Genomic DNA, 19,130 nt, shown 5'->3' with positions numbered 1-19,130 from the left:
AAGCAGTAACACAAGCAGCTCAGTTCTGATGGTAAAAGTAGATGAAGCAATTTGTACAGAAACCAGACTGCAGTTATAACAGTTGAATGATGTGAAAGGGTAATCAGTAGCTGAGGAGGGAGGAACATCATGTTGCAGTCTCTCCCTGATGTTATTCTGTCTGCATATCGAGCAAGCAGTAAAAGAAACCGAGCAGAAATTTGCAGAGGGAGTTAAGGTTTAGAGAGAATAAATAATAACTCTGCATTTTGCTGATGCCTTTGTAATTCTGTCAGAAACAGTAAAGGACACGAAAGAGCAGTTGAATGGAATGGGAAGCGTCTTTAAAAGTGGTTTCAGATGAATACAATAATAGGACAAGGGTAATGAAATGTACTCGAAGTAAATCAGGCAATGCAGAGATAAATAGATTAGGAAATGAGACACTAAAACAACAGGCAAGTTTTGCTGTCGGCAGCAAAATAACTGATGTCTGTCTAAGACGGCGTCGAGCGAACATTTTTTGTGTAGTGATGTCCTAGTTTCTTTAAAAAGCGATAGTGAGATTTGTAAAATTTGCGTGAACAAAGTCAAAAGAGGTATCCTGTGCGCCGGCTGCAAGTACTGGTACCACAATATATGTGTCAAAGTCAATTTGAAATATATAAAAGACGAACATGCCTGGACATGCCGACTGCCTCGTAAGTGCCGCAGAAAACGAAATAACGAACACGCTAAAGACAAAAGAAAAAATAATAAGCGTGTTAACAGATGATTTAGTATCAATCAATACAGAATATCAAGAACTTCTGAGAAAATAGCAAGAGCTGGAAACTAAATATAAAGCAGTGGATCGGAATTATCGCCCAACTCAAGACAACGCCGTTGTTACTAGTCATTCCGCGCAGAAAATGTGGCTGTGCCGAAAAAAAACGAACAAGCAAGAACCACATGTAAGTACAGCCCCGGTGATACCTTTATCAAACATATTCTCAGCACTTGTAGGGGATTGTGGTAACACAATAGACATAAAAAAACAGAAAGTAATCACAAAACTCCCGCTACAGAACAAAAAAAAAGAACTTGCCAACCTTAAAATGCACCAAAGGGCTTCTTCTGTATGCCGACAGTCATGGAAAAGATCTATCCAAATGTTTTCGCGAAAATCAAGCCTGGTGCAATGTTAAATGCAGTGGTGGAGAACATTACATCAGAAACAAGTCAATTGGACAAAGACGCTCACGTTGTGATTATTGGTGGCGGCAACGACGTATACAAAAATGAAAGCAAGACAGCCCTGCAAGGCTTCCATAACATATTAGCAAAACTATTTCAAACGTACATTGTCATCACAAACGTGCCAGTGCGACATGATTTACCACTGTGGTCGTGTGTAAACAAAGAGATTCGACACTACAATTCTGAGCTTAAGAAACTGTGTGATAAATTTAGCCATATACATTTGATGGACATAAGTAAGATGAGACGTGAACATACAAAACACGGATTCCACTTAAACAGGAAAGGGAAGGCCAAGCCAGTTTCCCACAGCCATGAGACTTTTTTAGAATAAAGGACCATAATAATAGTTTTCAGGGATGTATGTCTGATATGACTTAAGTCCCGTTCATACAAAGAAAAGCCAGGCTGTGAAATAAGTGATCAGCCATTGCAGGTGAGTTCTAAAAAACCAGTGTATGCAAAATGTCGGAAAAAGAGAACTCAGACAACTTTGATTCACACAAGATGGTAAATAAACAAGAAGGGATAACACCCTTAAAGTTAATGCACTTAAATGTGCAATATCTCAGAAACAAACTAGACATTCTACAAATATTCATAGAGGGACACTTGCCACATGTACTAGTAATAACGGAACATGGGCTAAAATGCAGTGAAATAATATATTTTAGATTAGAAGGTTACATATTAGTAAATAGTTATTGTAGAAAAAACCATATAGGTGGTGGTGTGGCAATTTATGTTAACAAGGATGTAGAAGCTAAAAAAATTTCCTTTCTTGAACACCACACCAAAGAAGGATCAGTTGAAATGATAGGTATTGTACTCCACAATATATGATCTTAAGTTACCAAAGCATAAAGTGATTGGAGGCCACCAAATGCTGGTGTAATGCTGTTTATGAATAAACTTAGTAGTGTTGCTGGTCAGGCTGGTTCTGATGACCTTACTATATTAGGTGACTTTAATGTAGATGCAAACTCAAATAGCATAGTAAACTTGAAACTCAGTGATGTACTGACCTCATACAACCTTGTAGATATAGTGAACTCTGACACCAGAGTGAAGGACACATGTTCCACTAGAATAGATTATGCTATAATCAACAAAGATGTTATAGATAAGGTCAATTACAGTAACTTAGATTTTCTTTTTTCTGACCACTTCTGTCAGGTGATAGAATACAAAAATTCAGTTGGGCCTAAACTAACAAAAAATGAGCTACAGAAACGAATGCTGAATACCTGAAATATTAATGCTCTTAAAGACAAACTAGTGAATGAGAAATGGGATTCTGTGTACCAGGTAAAAGGGTCGGATGAGAAATGGAATGAATTCTACTCAACCCTACTGCATCATTATGAATATAGTTGTCCAGTCAGAGAAATCCGGAAGGTAGTTAAACACTGTCAGAATGGAAGTAATCCTAGACTAAAACTCCCAACAAATCTGATTAGGCTCAGGCAGCAAGTACATGATCTGAATAAGCTTTATAAAGCACTTTTAGTGAGATATTCGAAAGCTAAGTGCCTTTTTCACAAATCGTAAACTGTTTGTAGATTCACAGCATGTCTTCTGAAAAGAGCTAAGTACAACCACAGCAGTTACACAGTTCATCCATGAAGTTTACTGTCTGTTGGACTAGAAGATGCAGACTGCAGGTATATTTTTGGACCTGACAAGATCATTTGATAAGGTAAACCACAGGGTACTTCTTAAAAAGCTAAAATCTTATAGTATTGGGGACCAAGCCACGAATCTTCTAACCACGTACCTGTTGAATCATAAGCAAACCACTAAATTGTCATACAAACTAGATAATAAAATCATGAGCTCCCAGTCCACCAGTGAACCTGTATTACAAGGTGTACCACATGGCTCAATCCTTGGACCCTTTTTCTTCCTTCCTTATATATATATATATATATAAACGACATTGCACAACCCATTAACTCCCGTATTGTAAGCTATGCAGATGACACGTCAATCTTATTCTATGGGGGCGAATCTAAAGAGCTAGAATCTCTTGCTACTAGTGGTGTAACAGAAGTAACAAAATACTTCAATGATCAGGGACTCAAGGTGAATGTCACCAAATCTCAACTACTGACATTTAAAACAGGCATTACTCACCACAACAATTCGAATAGTGTGTGTAATATCTCTGCAACAGAAATGGTAGTTGTAAATTCCTGGGTGTGTATGTTGATGAAAATTTGCAGTGGACATACCACATTAATTTCGTACACGGGAAAGTCAGTAGTGCCATATATCTCCTCAGCCAGCTTGCAAAGATAGTTCTAGCTGAACACTGAAATTAGTATATTATGAAACACATTACCCCTTTCTCAGTTATGAAATTGAACTACGGGGCTGTGCAACTGATGTACATTCGAAAAGAATACTACTACTACAGAAAAGAGCAATAAGACATATACGTGGGATGGGACATAGAGATTCATGTCGTGAAGTGTTTGTGCAGCACAAATAACAACGTTAAAAATGACTTATAGAAGTCCATATATCAGTGGTTTGATTTGGTATAACAAGCTACCAAACTCTCTAAGAATGCACACGGGAAATGTTTTTAAAACAAAATTAAAATCTTTTCTAATAGAAAAATGTTTATATTCTTTCAAAGAATTTTAAGATAGTGATTGTAACATGAGGCATTAGCATATCAGTAGTAATGTGATAAATGTAAAAAATAGAGATAAGAAGCAACAGCTACAGAATATAGTGTATTTTATAAGTATAAATATAACCATGGTATTAAGTCTGGCATTTGCAAAAGCCATCATTACAATGGCTCCACGCAAAATGAATGTAAATAAGTAAATAAATAATGCTAATCACAGTAGAGAGGAGTATTTTTGGGGGGTGGAGGGTCATTCAATTAAAAATTTTAATAGATCAGCCAGGCACACAACAATTGATATGTTTTTTTTCATTCACATTAAATGATCCATAAACATGTTAATAGCTCAAATTTCTGCACAATTCCTAGATAAATATTTATTTAATTTACAGTAGTGTTACTGAACTATCAGTCTGACATAGCACACAGCAGAAAAGCAAGTACCTCATATAACTCATAGAAACAAAGACAAGATTAGTAAGTAAAGTTAAGTCATCAAGGTCATCGATGAAAAATCCCTATTTAAGTGATTCTGAACTGGTGCCTTCACTTTTTTATGTGGTTGGAGATATTTACTTTGATATGATTGTACAGGGACTTAGTGATCACTGTCACTTTGATAGGTCTATTCCACTCCAACTGACTCCTCCTGCTAAAATGTGCTATTTGCTTTTTTTTCCTATGTGAAAGGCATTTATTTACTTTATACAAGTTTTCGAACAGAGATGCTGTCCTTGAGTCTATTCCATTCTGATCTGAAATAGTTCAGGCACAGCAATTTTGCACTTAAGTTTTTCCTTCTATGGCTAAATATTGAACTGAGGAGGGAGACAGCAGAAGCTAATAAGCTCAAATCTGTCCTCAGATGATCTGTCTTCAAACACATGGAAATCTTGACACAAATACAGATGTAGTAATGTTATGAAATTGTTCATTATTTACCCCGCTTTACAAGAGTTGAGGCCTCATATAGCTTGTAAATTTTGATCACCTATTTTTCACCAATTTTGTTACCATTGAAAATCTTTTTCACTTGACTTTCACTCATAATCAAGAATGAATAATATTAAGATAGCATTTTGCTACTGGAAAATTTCCACTGTATGTAGAACAAGCTCAAACATGTTGTGGGGAGTTGCCTAGCAAGAGGGTATATAAAATGGAGACTGGCAATAGTGAGAAAAGTATTTCTGAATAGAAGTGAAATTTGTTAACATGTATACTACTATATAAAGACAAGTTGTTGTTTAATATTGTTAACAAAAATCTCTAAGAGCACTTGCATAATACATTTTAGATTTTTAAACAGTACTCTCATGAACATTCAACCTCTAATGGGAAATCCTAGCATTAATTTTCCTCAACAGCAGTTGTTGATACCACTATTAGTTTTCGAATTTTGGACAGGTGAATATTATCTCATTTGCTTTTCTGAAAACTTTCATCTAATTTTATTTGCAGTATGTTATATTGCTAGATAAAAGTTATGAAATGGAATTACTTTATAAAATATTTTAGTTTCCATATCAGAATTGATAAGTATTAGTCCTGAATGTACACTTGAAATTATATTTTTTAGGGAAATTGGAAATTATGAAATACTTGCAGACTTAAAATGTCTATTCTTAATCATGCAATCATGTACTTTTTACTATGTTCATTTCTTGATACATTTATGAAATAATAATCAAAATTAATAATGTAACAACAACTAGAAGGACATCATTTGTTAAGACAAATTGTAAACAATGGAATATTGTATTTTCTGCAGAGTTTGAGAGTTGTAAGCTTGCCCCTGATATGATCTTTTGTACAATACATTCAAACTGTCAGATGACGATCAGCAGAAACCACTCTTTTCTACAGCAGAGACTGTGTCCACATAACGACTTTCCATTCCTCTGCCACCATGTACAATATAAAGCGGGTCCATTGCAGGTGAGCAAGCTCTGCCAGATGGTGATCGGCATACGCATTCTCAATCTCGTTACGGCGACACACACACACACAGACATATATATATATATATATATATATCAGAGGGAAACATTCCACGTGGGAAAAATATATCTAAAAACAAAGATGATGTGACTTACCAAACGAAAGCGCAGGCAGGTCGATAAACACACAAACGAACACAAACATACACACAAAATTCTAGCTTTTGCAACCAACGGTTGCTTCATCAGGAAAGAGGGAAGGAGAGGGAAAGACGAAAGGATGTGGGTTTTAAGGGAGATGGTAAAGAGTCATTCCAATCCCAGGAGCAGAAAGACTTACCTTAGGGGGAAAAAAGGACGGGTATACACTCGCACACACACACATATCCATCCACACATACACAGACACAAGCAGACATATTTAAAGACACACCTAGTGATACGTGGCTGGCGACCACGGGGCCCCGAGCTGAGTCCTGGCATTGCTTTCGCTTACTTATGCCAGGCTCCTCAGTTTTATCTTTCCTATCTGGCCACCCTTGTCCAGCTCTTGTTCTTTTCTGACTCTGTCGCTATTAGGTTTCGAGAGCTAGGGGTCTTTCATTTTCCAACCTATACGTCTCATGCAGCATCCGACCCAGAGCGGGTGGCTGCAAAAGGCGTCTGTATCCCATGTTAGGCGTGGCCTCCAGAACTGCGGAAGGCAAAGAAATACCACCACAGATTATCTTCCCTGCATAATGTAGTCTCCATTTTATGCACAAAAATGGCTTCCTTTCATGTTAAATCAGTGTCCGTAGGTAAAATAGTCCCCCATTCGGATCTCCGGGGGGAACAGCCTGAAAGGAGGCGCAAAAAATCAAAACGAGAATTGGGACCTGGAATGTTAGAACTCTGCTACAAGCAGGAAAACTAGAAAACCTTAAAAGAGAGATGGAAAAGAATCATATGGACCTCGTAGGAGTTGCTGAGGTAAGATGGAATGGACATGGAGAGTTGCAGTCAGATGAATATTATTGTATTACTCAGGAGGAGAAGTAAAAGGAATGAATGGAGTAGGAATGATTATGACAAAGGAATTGGCTAAATGTGTGGAATATGCAGACTATACAAATGACCGGGTCATTGGTGTAAGGCTGAAAGGAGCACAAAAAGGTTTACTGATTGTCCAGGTGTATATGCCAACTTCAGGACATTATGACCAAATTGTAGAGGAAACGTACAATGTAATAGAGAGAATAATGGAGGAAAATAAAAAATGCTGCAAAATAGTAATGGGAGACTGGAACGCCATTGTGGGAGAAGGGAAAGAGGGAAACACAGTAGGCAGTCATGGTCTTGGAAAGAGAAATGACAGAGGTGAATGGTTAATTGACTTCTGCAGGGAAAGGCAGCTGATAGCGGCAAACACATGGTTCAAGAACCACAAGAGGAGGCTCTACACTTGGAAATCACCAGGGGATAAATACAGAAACCAAATTAATTTTATACTGGTGGAAGAAATATATAAGAATGGAATCAAGTAGGTGCACACATTACCAGGTGCAGATACTAATAGTGACCACAACTTACTTATGGCAAAAATAGAAATAAGAATGAAAAAACTGAAGAAGGCGACCGTGGTGAAGAAGTGGAATTTAGAGAAGATAAGATCCAACAAAGAACAAATTACAGAAATGCTGTCTTGGGAGTTTCTAAACACATCACGAGACAAAGAACCACCTGATAATGCCGAGTACTGGAATATGCTGAAAGAAGGAATAATTAAAGCAGGACATCAAAATATAGGATATGTAAAAGGGAAAAGGTAAAAAAAACCATGGGTCACACAAGAAATGATTTCCAAGATGGAGGAGACAAGAAAATTGAAAAAAGAAAAAGAACACTGAAAATGCAAGAAAGATATACCGAAGGTTAAATAATAAACTGCAAAGAGAAACAGAGCGGGCTAGGAAAAAATGGCTAAAAGAGGAATGTGATGTAATTGAAGAACTGGACAGGAAGGGAAGATACGACTTACTATACAACAGAGTGAAGACTATGACATGGGAACAAAATAGAGCAGGAAGTGCTACTGTGGAAATTTTTAGTAAAAACGAAGAGGTAGTGTACAAAGATCGTGACGATGTCCTCCAGAGATGGGAAGAATATTTAAAAGAGCTATATGACACAAATAGGAAAGCAGAAACTCTGGAACTTGAATCACACAACAGTGTAAGTGGTGACGAGAAAGGACCAACCGCCATACTGGAAGAAGTAAAGTCTGCCATAGCTGCAATGAAAAATGGCAAAGCGGTAGGTACATATACAATACCAGGAGAAATACTAAAATGCTTGAACCAACATGGAATAAGAGAAATATTGAGGTTATGTAATAAAATATATGACAATGGTGAATGGCCAGAGGACTTTCTGACAACAGTAATGATTCCATTACCGAAAAAACAAGGAACCAAGAAATGCAGCGAACACAGGACAATCAGTCTCATTTCACATCCAGCCAGTGATGTTAAGAATAATTAATAAAAGACTTGAAAAAGTAATGGAGGAGAATCTTGGTGAGGAGCAGTTTGGCTTTAGACGGAATACGGGCACCAGAGATGCAATAGGGCTCCTACGAATCTAGAAAAGCCATTTGACAATGTGGTTTGGGACAAGCTGGCGACTATAATGAGGTAAAAGAGAGTGTATCGGAAAACCAGTAGACATAAACTCATTATATCTTAATCAAAAAGTTTCAGTTAGAGTGAGAGGAGCAAGTACAAACTGGATCAGACTAGGAAAAGGAGTCAGACAAGGATGCTGTCTCTCACCTACTATTTTCAACCTCTACTTGGAAAATATGATTGACCAATGCTCATTAGATGCAAAGAAGTAGAAATTGGAGGAAGAAGAGTAGGGTGTTTGAGGTCTGCTGATGACATGGTCCTTCTAGCCACAGGGGAAAAAGAATTACAGGATTTCGTGGACACCATTGCAACTAACGGAAAAAATATGGAATGAAAATTAACACAAATAAAACAAAAAAATTGGCACTAGGAGAAAACAAAAATTATGCTGAACGGAGAAATACTATAACAGGTGCAAAATTTTATGTATCTTGGAAGCAGGATAGACACTGACTGGAAGTGCACCACAGAAATTACAACAAGGATGGCAATGGCAAAAAGAGGCGTTTTATAAGAAAAGGAGAATTTTCTGCAGCGGTTTGGACAGAGAACTCAGAAAGAGACTCATAAAATGTCTTGTATGGAGTGTTCTTCATATGGCACTGAAACGTGGACTATGGGGAAATACAAAAAAGAGAAAGGCTTTTGAGATCTGGACATGGTGGAGGATGGAAAGAATAAGTTGGATGGACAGAGTAAAAAATGAAGAGTGGGAAAGAAAAGACAGTTACTAGATGTAATAAAGAGAAGATAAAGAAATTGGGTTGGGCATATATTAAGAAAGTATGACGAGCTGATAAAAACAGTTTTAGAAGGTTATGTAGACGGGAAAAGGAAGCGAGGACGGAAGAGATTCCAGATACTGGATGACATGATGGTACAACATACAGTAGCCTAAGACGGTAGCAATGGACCGCAGAAAATGGAGATGCAAAGGACCAGCTAATATAGCAGATAACTAATGATGAATAACAAAGTTCTCCATTTTCCTTTAAGAAAATATGTCAAGCTCTGAAAAGTTTGTGCGTCAAACAAACGAATAATACTCGAATCTTTCAAGTCAATCGAACGATAACAGCAACAACCCGTGAAACTACTTTTCTTCGCAATACCAGCTCAGACCGAACCACGATCAGAGCTCTCCAAAAATAGGGATATTTAGCAGGATGAATATTCGGCATCATCTATGCCCGCATAGGGAATATATAGCCTTTGCTGTAATAATAGAAACGAGTACGTAGCAGTCTCATCATAAATAGTTGAAATTAATGTTCCTTTATAGCAACTTCAATAATAAAAAAATAAATGCTGAGATCATTAAGTGTGTCTTATAACAACTAATACTACAGAAAATTCAAAATGCAACATAAAATCAGCTACCAGTTGTAAATTCGTATCCACACATCTGTTGTTCGAGGGTACCAATAGATGGCAGGACAAGCCTCGTAATGCATATGCGTGTTTCCTTTCCTTGCAAATGCAATGGCAGCCCTGTTGGTGACAGTAGAGGGCTTTTTTCGTGTATTGTTTGTGGGGAGAAAGTAAAATTTTGGTTACAAAATTCTGAAACGGATTGCTGAGCTGTACCGACTCGTTCCAACAGTTCGTCTAAATAGTTCACGTCATTTTGAGTTAGAGCAATTAAACATTAGAGAGCAAAATGATTATAGACCTGTAAAAGAGGTAGAGGAGGTGGTTAACCGTTGAAAGTAATCACATTTGAAATATCGTGTTTTTTTTTGTATAATGTGTACGGTTACGATTTGTTTAAGTTTCACTTTGAAGATGCGCAGTTGGAGTTGAAGAGCGACCTGCTAGAAGAGAACTGTTAAAACAGAAAGCAGTTCCTAAGAAATTCGAAGTTCTAAATCCTTCGAAATGGAAATAACCAGAAGCAAGGATAGTAATAAAAAAAGGTATTAGTGTAAGTAATACTTTCATCAGTGTCTCACAGATTACAAGTATCCATGTTTTTGATAGAACACAATTGCAATCTTTAATTCTTGACTGTGGAATGTTTGGTAGGCCTATTAAATGCTCTGAATTAAACGGTGTCGTCCCCGTTTAAAACACAACTGCAATGTAATTTTAGTTTATGTTGATCATCAGTTCTGTTCTGTCTTGCAGTTTTTCGACAACATGGATTTGTGCATTTTGTGGCTTCGTTTTGTAGTCAGTGAAAGATAGCAAGCGTCTCACCAGACATACCAAGTCATTATATTATGCATGTACTGTAGGTGCAAGTGCATTTTTGTGGTTGGGAATGTTGTAAAGAAACGAACCATGATTTCACTGTTTAGTGCATGCGAGTGGTTAAACTGTCATTGATAAAATGAAATACTTGCGACTATAATGTTTAAGATCAGCTGACATACAGATCTGTTAAAGGCAACGTAGGCCAGGTTCTGGTAAAATGACTGCTGAAAGCCCTGCTTAAACTTTGATCGTTATTTGAACATTTTTAATTGTGAATATAGAGTTGTGTAACCACATTTTCAGCCATCAACCCGTTTGAGGAAGAAACGACAGAATGCAACAAGAGACCTGCACTAAATTACAACTGCAGATATTGTAAATTTCCAGTTCCTGGATAAGGGACTGAAAGCATTTGAGATTTTATAGTGATTTCACTGTTATCATTAATAAGAAACAATTGCAAGATATCTACGGTAAATGTTATTTACGTGGTATTCAATTTAATGGAAGGCCTATATAAACCATTTTTCTCTTTTCACAGGTGATGATGATGATGAAAGAGAAGGTAGCTGCAATGAACAGCAAGTTGAACACATTTTTACATTCAGACCATATCCTTATAAGCAACCAAATGAAAATATGATTTGCTCTGTAAGTGAAATTTTTTTGATGGTACAAATGATTATGAATTACAGAGGAGCACCAGTTACCCACTGCTGTTGGCAAGAACTCTGTGGAAGAGGACTGAAGCCAGATACAGAATTTGTTGAAGGTGATAAAGGTTTAAAAAGCTATATATGCGATTTGTATGTGAATAGTTAAGCAGAGCTGCAGCTTCCGGGCCATGCTTTGGTTTTTGTGGTGTGAGCTTCGTGGTAACTAGCCTGTGAATCAGCCCAACAAATGAATTATTTTTCATCTTAAAACCATGTTTAGAGTTTTTTGAACAAAACTGTGGTTACGAGAAGTGAACTGGACATCAGGAAGTTGTTTAAAAATCAGTCTGGAGATTTCTATTGTCTGTCCATCCTAACATTCTCCCTGCCTGCATACGTCAGTGTTGTCAGGCTCCTGTTCAAAAAACACATACTACGCAACTGTTTATCCAGTTTAAATCCCTGTTAGAAGACACCATTTGTGATGCTCACATTATTGCTGTGTCTTTCTTTGGTCTTAGATTGTTGCTTTCCTTACAAAGTTTTCATGTAGTTTGCATTGCTGCTATTTCGTCATTCCCAACATTTATTATGTGTATAAATTGTTTCAGTGTGAGGCAGTTAACAGGTGTGACATTCAACAGTTGGTAGGAATATAATTCGGGTTTAATATGAGATGGGCACTGTTGGTTGCAACTGATTCCAAGAGAGTGGCTGAAGCTGAAAGGTGGGATCTTGGGGCAACTAAAGATACCAGAATAACAAGGAGAAATAAGAACAAGTGAGAAGATGAGGAACACTGAAACCAAGAAAATTATGCAACTTCAGAGCATATTGTGAACAAAAGAGCTGAGTATATCAGTTTATGTTAAATTTTCCAAGAATTAAATTCTCTTAAGTTTTTATTCATTTAATTATGTGTGAATTGACCAGTTAGGATCGTACTACAATTTCATTTCTTCTCTGTATGATGTTTCTTCTTTCTCCAGTACTCCTGTATATGGACGCTGTGCTGTTGCTTCTGTTCATCCGTCCAAGCTTTTCTAGTCTTGGTTCTTCTTTTCATGTGTAGTCATGGTCCACAATGTATTCTTATTTTACATCTGAACTTTCTGAATGTTAACATTTCCAGATCTTTACAAGCTTCCTCAATCCTTATCGTTGTTGTGTTCTTGTTCCACAGGTAGTCGAATATCCTTTTGGATAGTCTGGTTTTGTCCATTCAGTACAAGTGTCCTAGAGATGATTACCTCCGCTAGTTCGTGGTCTCTGAAATTTTCTCCACCTTATTGTAGATTTCATTGTTGCTCCAAAATTTCCAACCAGTTACAACCTGAGTTTGACCCATGATTTTCCCATAATACTCATCTTCCTGGTAAGTCCAGCTTCTCCAACTTCTAATTCATTGAGGCATTCACTGGCATACAGGCACACTGTTTTTACCACAACATTGTAGTGCTGTATTGTGACATTCCAAGAGATGCACTTTTTGTTTTAAAAGTTTGTAGTAAATCCGTAAGCTCTATGCATTTGTGAGCTCTGTTCCCCCACAGAGGCTTTCTCCAGTCCGTTGTCTTGTATGGCTTCACCGAGGTATTTGATTTTTTTTTTACCCTCTCAATCCACCCAATCTCCGTTCCAAGGAATTGTGGTCCATGTTTGTCACTTGTCATGACTTTGGTCTTCCCTTTAGAGATCCTAAGTCATGGCATGACATGCCGGGACTGATTAGCTGAACAGTTCGCTTTCTTAGGAATTCACACACACTTCCTGTTTTGCAGGTCATCCTCTCTAGTGGGTTAGTGTGTGTGGCTGCTTCTCCTAAGTTCTCTGAAAGTGTCACAAAATCATCAGTGAAAGCCAAGCAGTTTACTTTGATTCCTCCTGATATTCTTCCTAGACAGATTGGGCCAATCCCTTGAGTTTCAAGTTCAGAATTCCAATTTCTCACAATCTACTCCAGGATACAGTTAAACAGTATTGGTGATAATCCATCGCCCAGTCACACACCTGTTCTCCCATAAACTTCACTTTGGAAGTTGTGCCTGTTAAGATGTATGTGATAATGTTTGCCAGCTTGTTACTGACCCCAAATTCCGTGATGATTCTATCTAGAGTCTCTCTATCCACCGAGTCAGTTCTATTCAGCAGTGTCCTTGGGAGGATCTTGTAGATGACTGGGTGTAGTGACATGCCTCTGTAGTTGTTTACAAGTTGTTTCTACCTTTCTTATGGAGTGGGTAGATCAGTGCTGTTTTCCATTCATCTGGCAGTTTTACTATCTCCCATATTTGCTGAAAGATTTAGTGTAGGTCATCTAGGATTTCTGTTCTGCCCATTTCAGCATTTCTGCTGATATCGGGTCTTCTCCACTAGCCTTGTTGTTTTTGAGACTTTTTAGGGCTTCCTTTGTTTCTTCTTCTGTTGGTGGTATGTCATCCTCTAGGTTTTGAGGAGGAGCCAGAAGTTCCAGTTTGGTGGTTGGAGGTGGGCAGTTGAGCAGCTTGTAGAAGTGTCTGATTAGTAGAGTGCAATTTTCTTCATTATTCAATCCAATTTTGTCCTGTTCATTTTTGAAGCTTACACTTGGGACCTGGTATCCTTTGATCCGATCTTTGAAAGTTTGAAAAAGTCTCTGTTGTTATTTTTTGTGTAGCTGTTCTTGAGAGTTTCTAATTTTTATTTCTCAAATGATCGTTTGACTCTGCAGGATATCCTTGCTGTTTCTTTTCTTTGTTTTCTGAATTGTTCCATGTGTTGACTCTCACTTCGTGTGCTTTCTCACATTCTTCATTCCACCAGATTAACCGTTTTGTCATTGCCTGACAGTGTTTTCTTTGCGGCATCGTTGATCTCTGTATGGAGTTATTGCCAGGGGTCTATTCTAGATGAGCGGATTTCTTCTTTGAAGTTATTTGGAATGTCCCGGTTGATGTTCATTGGGTTGGTGTTATACTTGATCACTATGAGTGGCTCTGTTTCATTTTGATGCGAGAAAATGCATTTTAACTTTGCATAGGTAGTGATCAGAGTCGAATTCACTGTCTGATTACTTTAACATTCATCACTTGTCTAGTGTTTTTCCTGGTATTGCTACATGGCCTAATTGGAATTCTAGGTTGGGATTTGGAGATACCCAAGTCTTTGCTTTTCTTGGGACTTTCCGAAAATGAGTTGACATTACCTACAACTGGAAAGTTTTGCAGCGTCCAGTGAGCATTTCTACTGTCTGATTTGTTCTTCCGTGTGCTGAGCAGCCTCTTGCTATGTCTTTATATTTTCTTTCTCTCTCGATCTGTACGTTGAAGATACCTAGAAGGATTTTCTACGGTTCAGAGGTATGCTGGAGATTTGTTTCCAGTAGATCCCAGAAGTCGTCTACTGTTTGGAGGTTGTTCTTGTTGTCTTTGTTAATTGGATTGTGGCAGTATATGGGAGTATATTTCTTGTTTATGCACTTGATTGTCAGTATTGATAACCTTCCAGATTTTGATGAGAAGCTCATGACATTGTTAACTATGGTTCTGTTTAGGTAAAAGGTACTACCCAGGAGAGGGGTGTTAATCATTATTTTTATTGCTGGCTTTCGTTTGAATGCTCTACGGTGTTGTGAGTCCACAATGAGCTCATCTAGGAATCTGGCCTCTAATACAGCCAACATGTGAATTTCGCATTTATACAGGAGCTTTTCCAATTTTTATTGTTTTCCGACTCGGAGGAGTGAATTTACATACGGTCCCAGTGTAGTATTTCTTTCCGAATTTCAGTTTGGAAGGTAATAGGTACTATTCACTGGAGAGAAGACTGGGCACTAATGTACTATCTACTGGAAGGAAGATATGTACTGATTAATTATAAAACAGTGGCCTTAATTTTGATTATCAGGTGTAAATATTAGTAGAATAAAAACTTGTTCCTGAAATGACAGGAGCGTGGGCTGCTCTCTTGATAGATATGTCATTAAGGTGTCCTTGAAGTTTCAAGCACCTAAGTAAATTAGTCAGTGCATAGATTCCAAGTAATGATTGGGATATATACATGTAATTTGATGAGCTTCACAAAAAATTGTAATAAAGAAAATAAGTGAACTAATGTTATTTTAATTCCATATCTCTTTACAGCAACAATCACTCCTGTTGTCCTAAAATTTTCATCGTATTAAGAGTTTGCCTTTTTTTTGTGAGCCATGTAAACTTTGTGAAAATAGTTAGTATTTTTCCAGCCGTTAACAAGAAGTTAATTTATGCAGGTTGTGGCATCATTTTTAACTGGTAACTTTGCAGACCCAATCAGTCTTCGGAATAGCCTGTCGAAGGCAGTTGATTGTTTGCATGATCAAGGAATATTAGTGATATGTATGTAAAGTGATATGGGTGATAGCAGTGTTGTCATATGTGGAATTCTTGGAGTTCCTTCTTGTCTTAACAAATGAATTCCTTCTAGTTTTTGTTACATTATTAATTTCGATTATTATTTCATAAATGAATCAAGAAATAAAGACAGTAAACAGTATATTATTGCATAATTAAGAATAGACATTTTAAGTCTGCAAGTATATCATAATTTCAAATCTCCCCAAAAATATTATTTCAGGTGTACATTCAGAACTAATACTTATCAATTCTGATATTGAAACAAAAATATTTTATAAAGTAATTCCATTTCATTACTTTTATCTAGAAATATAGCATACTGCAAATAAAATTAGATGAAAGTTTTCAGAAAAGCAACTGAGATAATATTAACCTGTCCAAAATTCGGAAGCTAATAGTGGTATCAACAACTGCTGTTGAGGAAAATTAATGCTAGGGAAGGATGTCCCATTAGAGGTTGAATGTTTATCAGAGTATTGTTTAAAAATCTAAAATGTATTATGCAAGTGCTCTTAGAGATTTTTGGTAACAATGTTAAACAGCAACTTGTCTTTATATAGTAGCATACATGTTAACAAATTCCACTTCTTTTCAGAAATACTTTCCTCACTATTTCAAGTCTTCATTTTATATACCCTCTTGCCAGGCGTCTCCCCACAACATGTTTGAGCTTGTTCTACATCCAATGGAAATTTTTCAGTACCAAAATGCTTTCTTAGTATTATTCATTCTTGAAGTGAATTCAAGTGCAAAAGATTTTTAACGGTAACGAAGTTGGTGAAAAATAGCTGAGGAAAATTCACAAGCTATATGAGGCCTCAACTCTTGTAAAGCAGGGTAAATGATGAACAATTTCATAACATTACTACATCTGTATTTGTGTCAGGACTTCCATGTGTTTGAAGATAGATCATCTGAGGACAGGTTTGAGCTAATTACCTTCCATTGTCTCCCTCCTCAGATCCATATTTAGCCATACAAGGAAAATCTTAAGTGCAAAATATTTCAGAACAGAATGGAATAGACTCACGGATAGTATCTTTCTTCGAAAACTTGTATAAAGTAAATAAATGCCTTTCACATAGGAAAAAAAAAGAAAATAGCAAATTTCAGCAGGAGGAGTCAGTTGGAGTGGAATAGATCTATTAAAGTGACAGTGATCACCAAGTCCGTGTACAATCATATCAAAGTAAATATCTCCAACCACATAAAAAAGTGAAGGCACCAGTTCAGAATCACTTAACTAGGGATTTTTCATCGATGACCTTGGTGACTTAACTTTACTTAATAACCTGGTCTTCATTTCTATCAATTATATGAGGTATTTGCTTTTCTGCTGTGTGCTACATCAGACTGATAGTTCAGTAACACTACTGTAAATTAAATAAATATTTGTCTAGGAATTGTGCAGAGTTTTGAGCTATTAATGTGTTTATAGATCATTTGATGTGAATGAAAAAAACAAATCAGTTGTTGTGTGCCTGTCTGATCTATTAAATTTTTAATTGAATGACCACCACCTCCGAACAAAACACTCCTGTCTACTGTGATTAGCATCAGTTATTTTGCCGCTGACAGCAAATCTTGCCTGCTGTTTTAGTGTCTCATTTCCTAATCTATTTATCTCAGCATTGCCTGATTTACTTTGAGTAAATTTCATTACCCTTGTCCTTCTTTTGTTGTATTCATCTGAAACCACTTTTAAAGACACTGCCCATTCCATTCAACTGCTCTTTTGTGTCCTTTACTGTTTCCGACAGAATTACAAAGGCATCAGCAAAATGCAGAGTTATTATTTATTCCCTCTAAACCTTAATTCCCTCTGCAAATTTCTGCTCGGTTTCTTTTACTGCTTGCTCGATATGCAGACAGAATAACAACAGGGAGAGACTGCAATACTATGTTCCTCCCTCCTCAGCTACTGATTCCCTGTCACATCATTCAACTGTTATAATTGCAGTCTTGTTTCTGTACAAATTGATAATACACTTTTGCTTCATCTACTTTTACCTTCAGAAGTGAGCTGCTTTTGTTGCTGCTTCTATGGAGAGCCTCTCCCTAATATTTTATGTGAAATATGGAGATGTAGGAGACTATTGTTAACTTCATGAATCTTAATCATGCAAACAGCAATTCAATTAAGCTTCTGCCGTTTCATTACACTGAAGTGACATAAGTCATGGGACAGTGATATGTACATATACAGATGGTGGTAGTATTTCGTATACAAGGCATAGGAGGGCTGTGGACTGGCAGAACTGTCATTTGTTCTCAGGTCATTTATGTGAAATGATTTACAAAGTATCCTTTCTTTCAGGAGTGCTAGTTCTGCAAGGTTCGCAGAAGAGCTTCTGTAAAGTTTGGAAGGTAGGAGACGAGGTACTGGCAGAAGTAAAGCTGTGAGTACCGGTCGTGAGTCGTGCTTCGGTAGCTCAGTTGGTAGAGCACTTGCCCGCGAAAGGCAAAGGTCCCGAGTTCGAGTCTCGGTCGGGCACACAGTTTTAATCTGCCAGGAAGTTTCATATCAGCGCACACTCCGCTGCAGAGTGAAAATCTCATTCTGGAAACATCCCCCAGGCTGTGGCTAAGCCATGTCTCCGCAATATCCTTTCTTTCAGGAGTGCTAGTTCTGCAAGGTTCGCAGAAGAGCTTCTGTAAAGTTTGGAAGGTAGGAGACGAGGTACTGGCAGAAGTAAAGCTGTGAGTACCGGTCGTGAGTCGTGCTTCGGTAGCTCAGTTGGTAGAGCACTTGCCCGCGAAAGGCAAAGGTCCCGAGTTCGAGTCTCGGTCGGGCACACAGTTTTAATCTGCCAGGAAGTTTGATTTACAAAGTGGTTATGGCCGCACGATCGGAATTAAGACTCTGAATGTAGAATGGCAGTTGGAGCTAGATGCGTGGAACATTCAGTTTTGAAAATCATCAGCAAACTCAATATTCTGAGATCCAAAGTGCTAAGAGTGTGCCGAGGATGTCAGACTTCAGGATTTACCTCTGACTATGGACAGCGCAGTGGCTGACGGCATTCACTTATGGACAGATCGGTGCCATTTTCTTAGTTATCAGTGCTAACATACAAGCAAGACTGCATGAAGTAACTGCAGAAATCAATGTTGGGTGTATGACAAATGTATCCATTAGGACAGTGGGGCGAAATGTGGCATTAATGGGCTACAGCAGCACACAATTGATGCAAGTGTCCTTGCTAACAGCACGGCATTACCTGTGCTGCATCTCCTGAGCTCTTAACCATATAATTTGGACCCTAGATGACTGGAAAACTGTGTCCTTGTCAGGTGAGTCCCAATTTCAGTTGGTAAGTGCTGATGGTAGGGTTTGGGTGTGACACAGAGGCCATGAATTTATGGACCCAAGTTGTCAATAGAGCACTATGTAAGCTGGTGGTGGTTCGATAATGGTGTGGGTTGTACTTACATGG

General features: G+C 37.7%; 1 long non-coding RNA gene across 2 annotated transcripts; it reads left to right on the top strand.

The window, feature by feature from the left end:
* Window positions 1-9,958: 9,958 nt before the first annotated feature.
* Window positions 9,959-15,412, top strand: LOC124719987. Of its 2 annotated transcripts, none has more exons than XR_007006031.1 (2): window positions 9,959-10,384; window positions 11,206-15,412. It is a non-coding gene; the product is annotated as an uncharacterized LOC124719987 (long non-coding RNA). The 2 variants fall into 2 exon arrangements; XR_007006032.1 differs by having other exon boundaries at window positions 9,959-10,392.
* Window positions 15,413-19,130: the final 3,718 nt, after the last annotated feature.

Source organism: Schistocerca piceifrons, chromosome 11 (assembly GCF_021461385.2).
Source record: "Schistocerca piceifrons isolate TAMUIC-IGC-003096 chromosome 11, iqSchPice1.1, whole genome shotgun sequence".
In the NCBI taxonomy this organism is placed as follows: domain Eukaryota; kingdom Metazoa; phylum Arthropoda; class Insecta; order Orthoptera; family Acrididae; genus Schistocerca; species Schistocerca piceifrons.
Note: the sequence above shows the minus strand (reverse complement) of the source record. Positions and strands in the feature narration are given on the sequence as shown.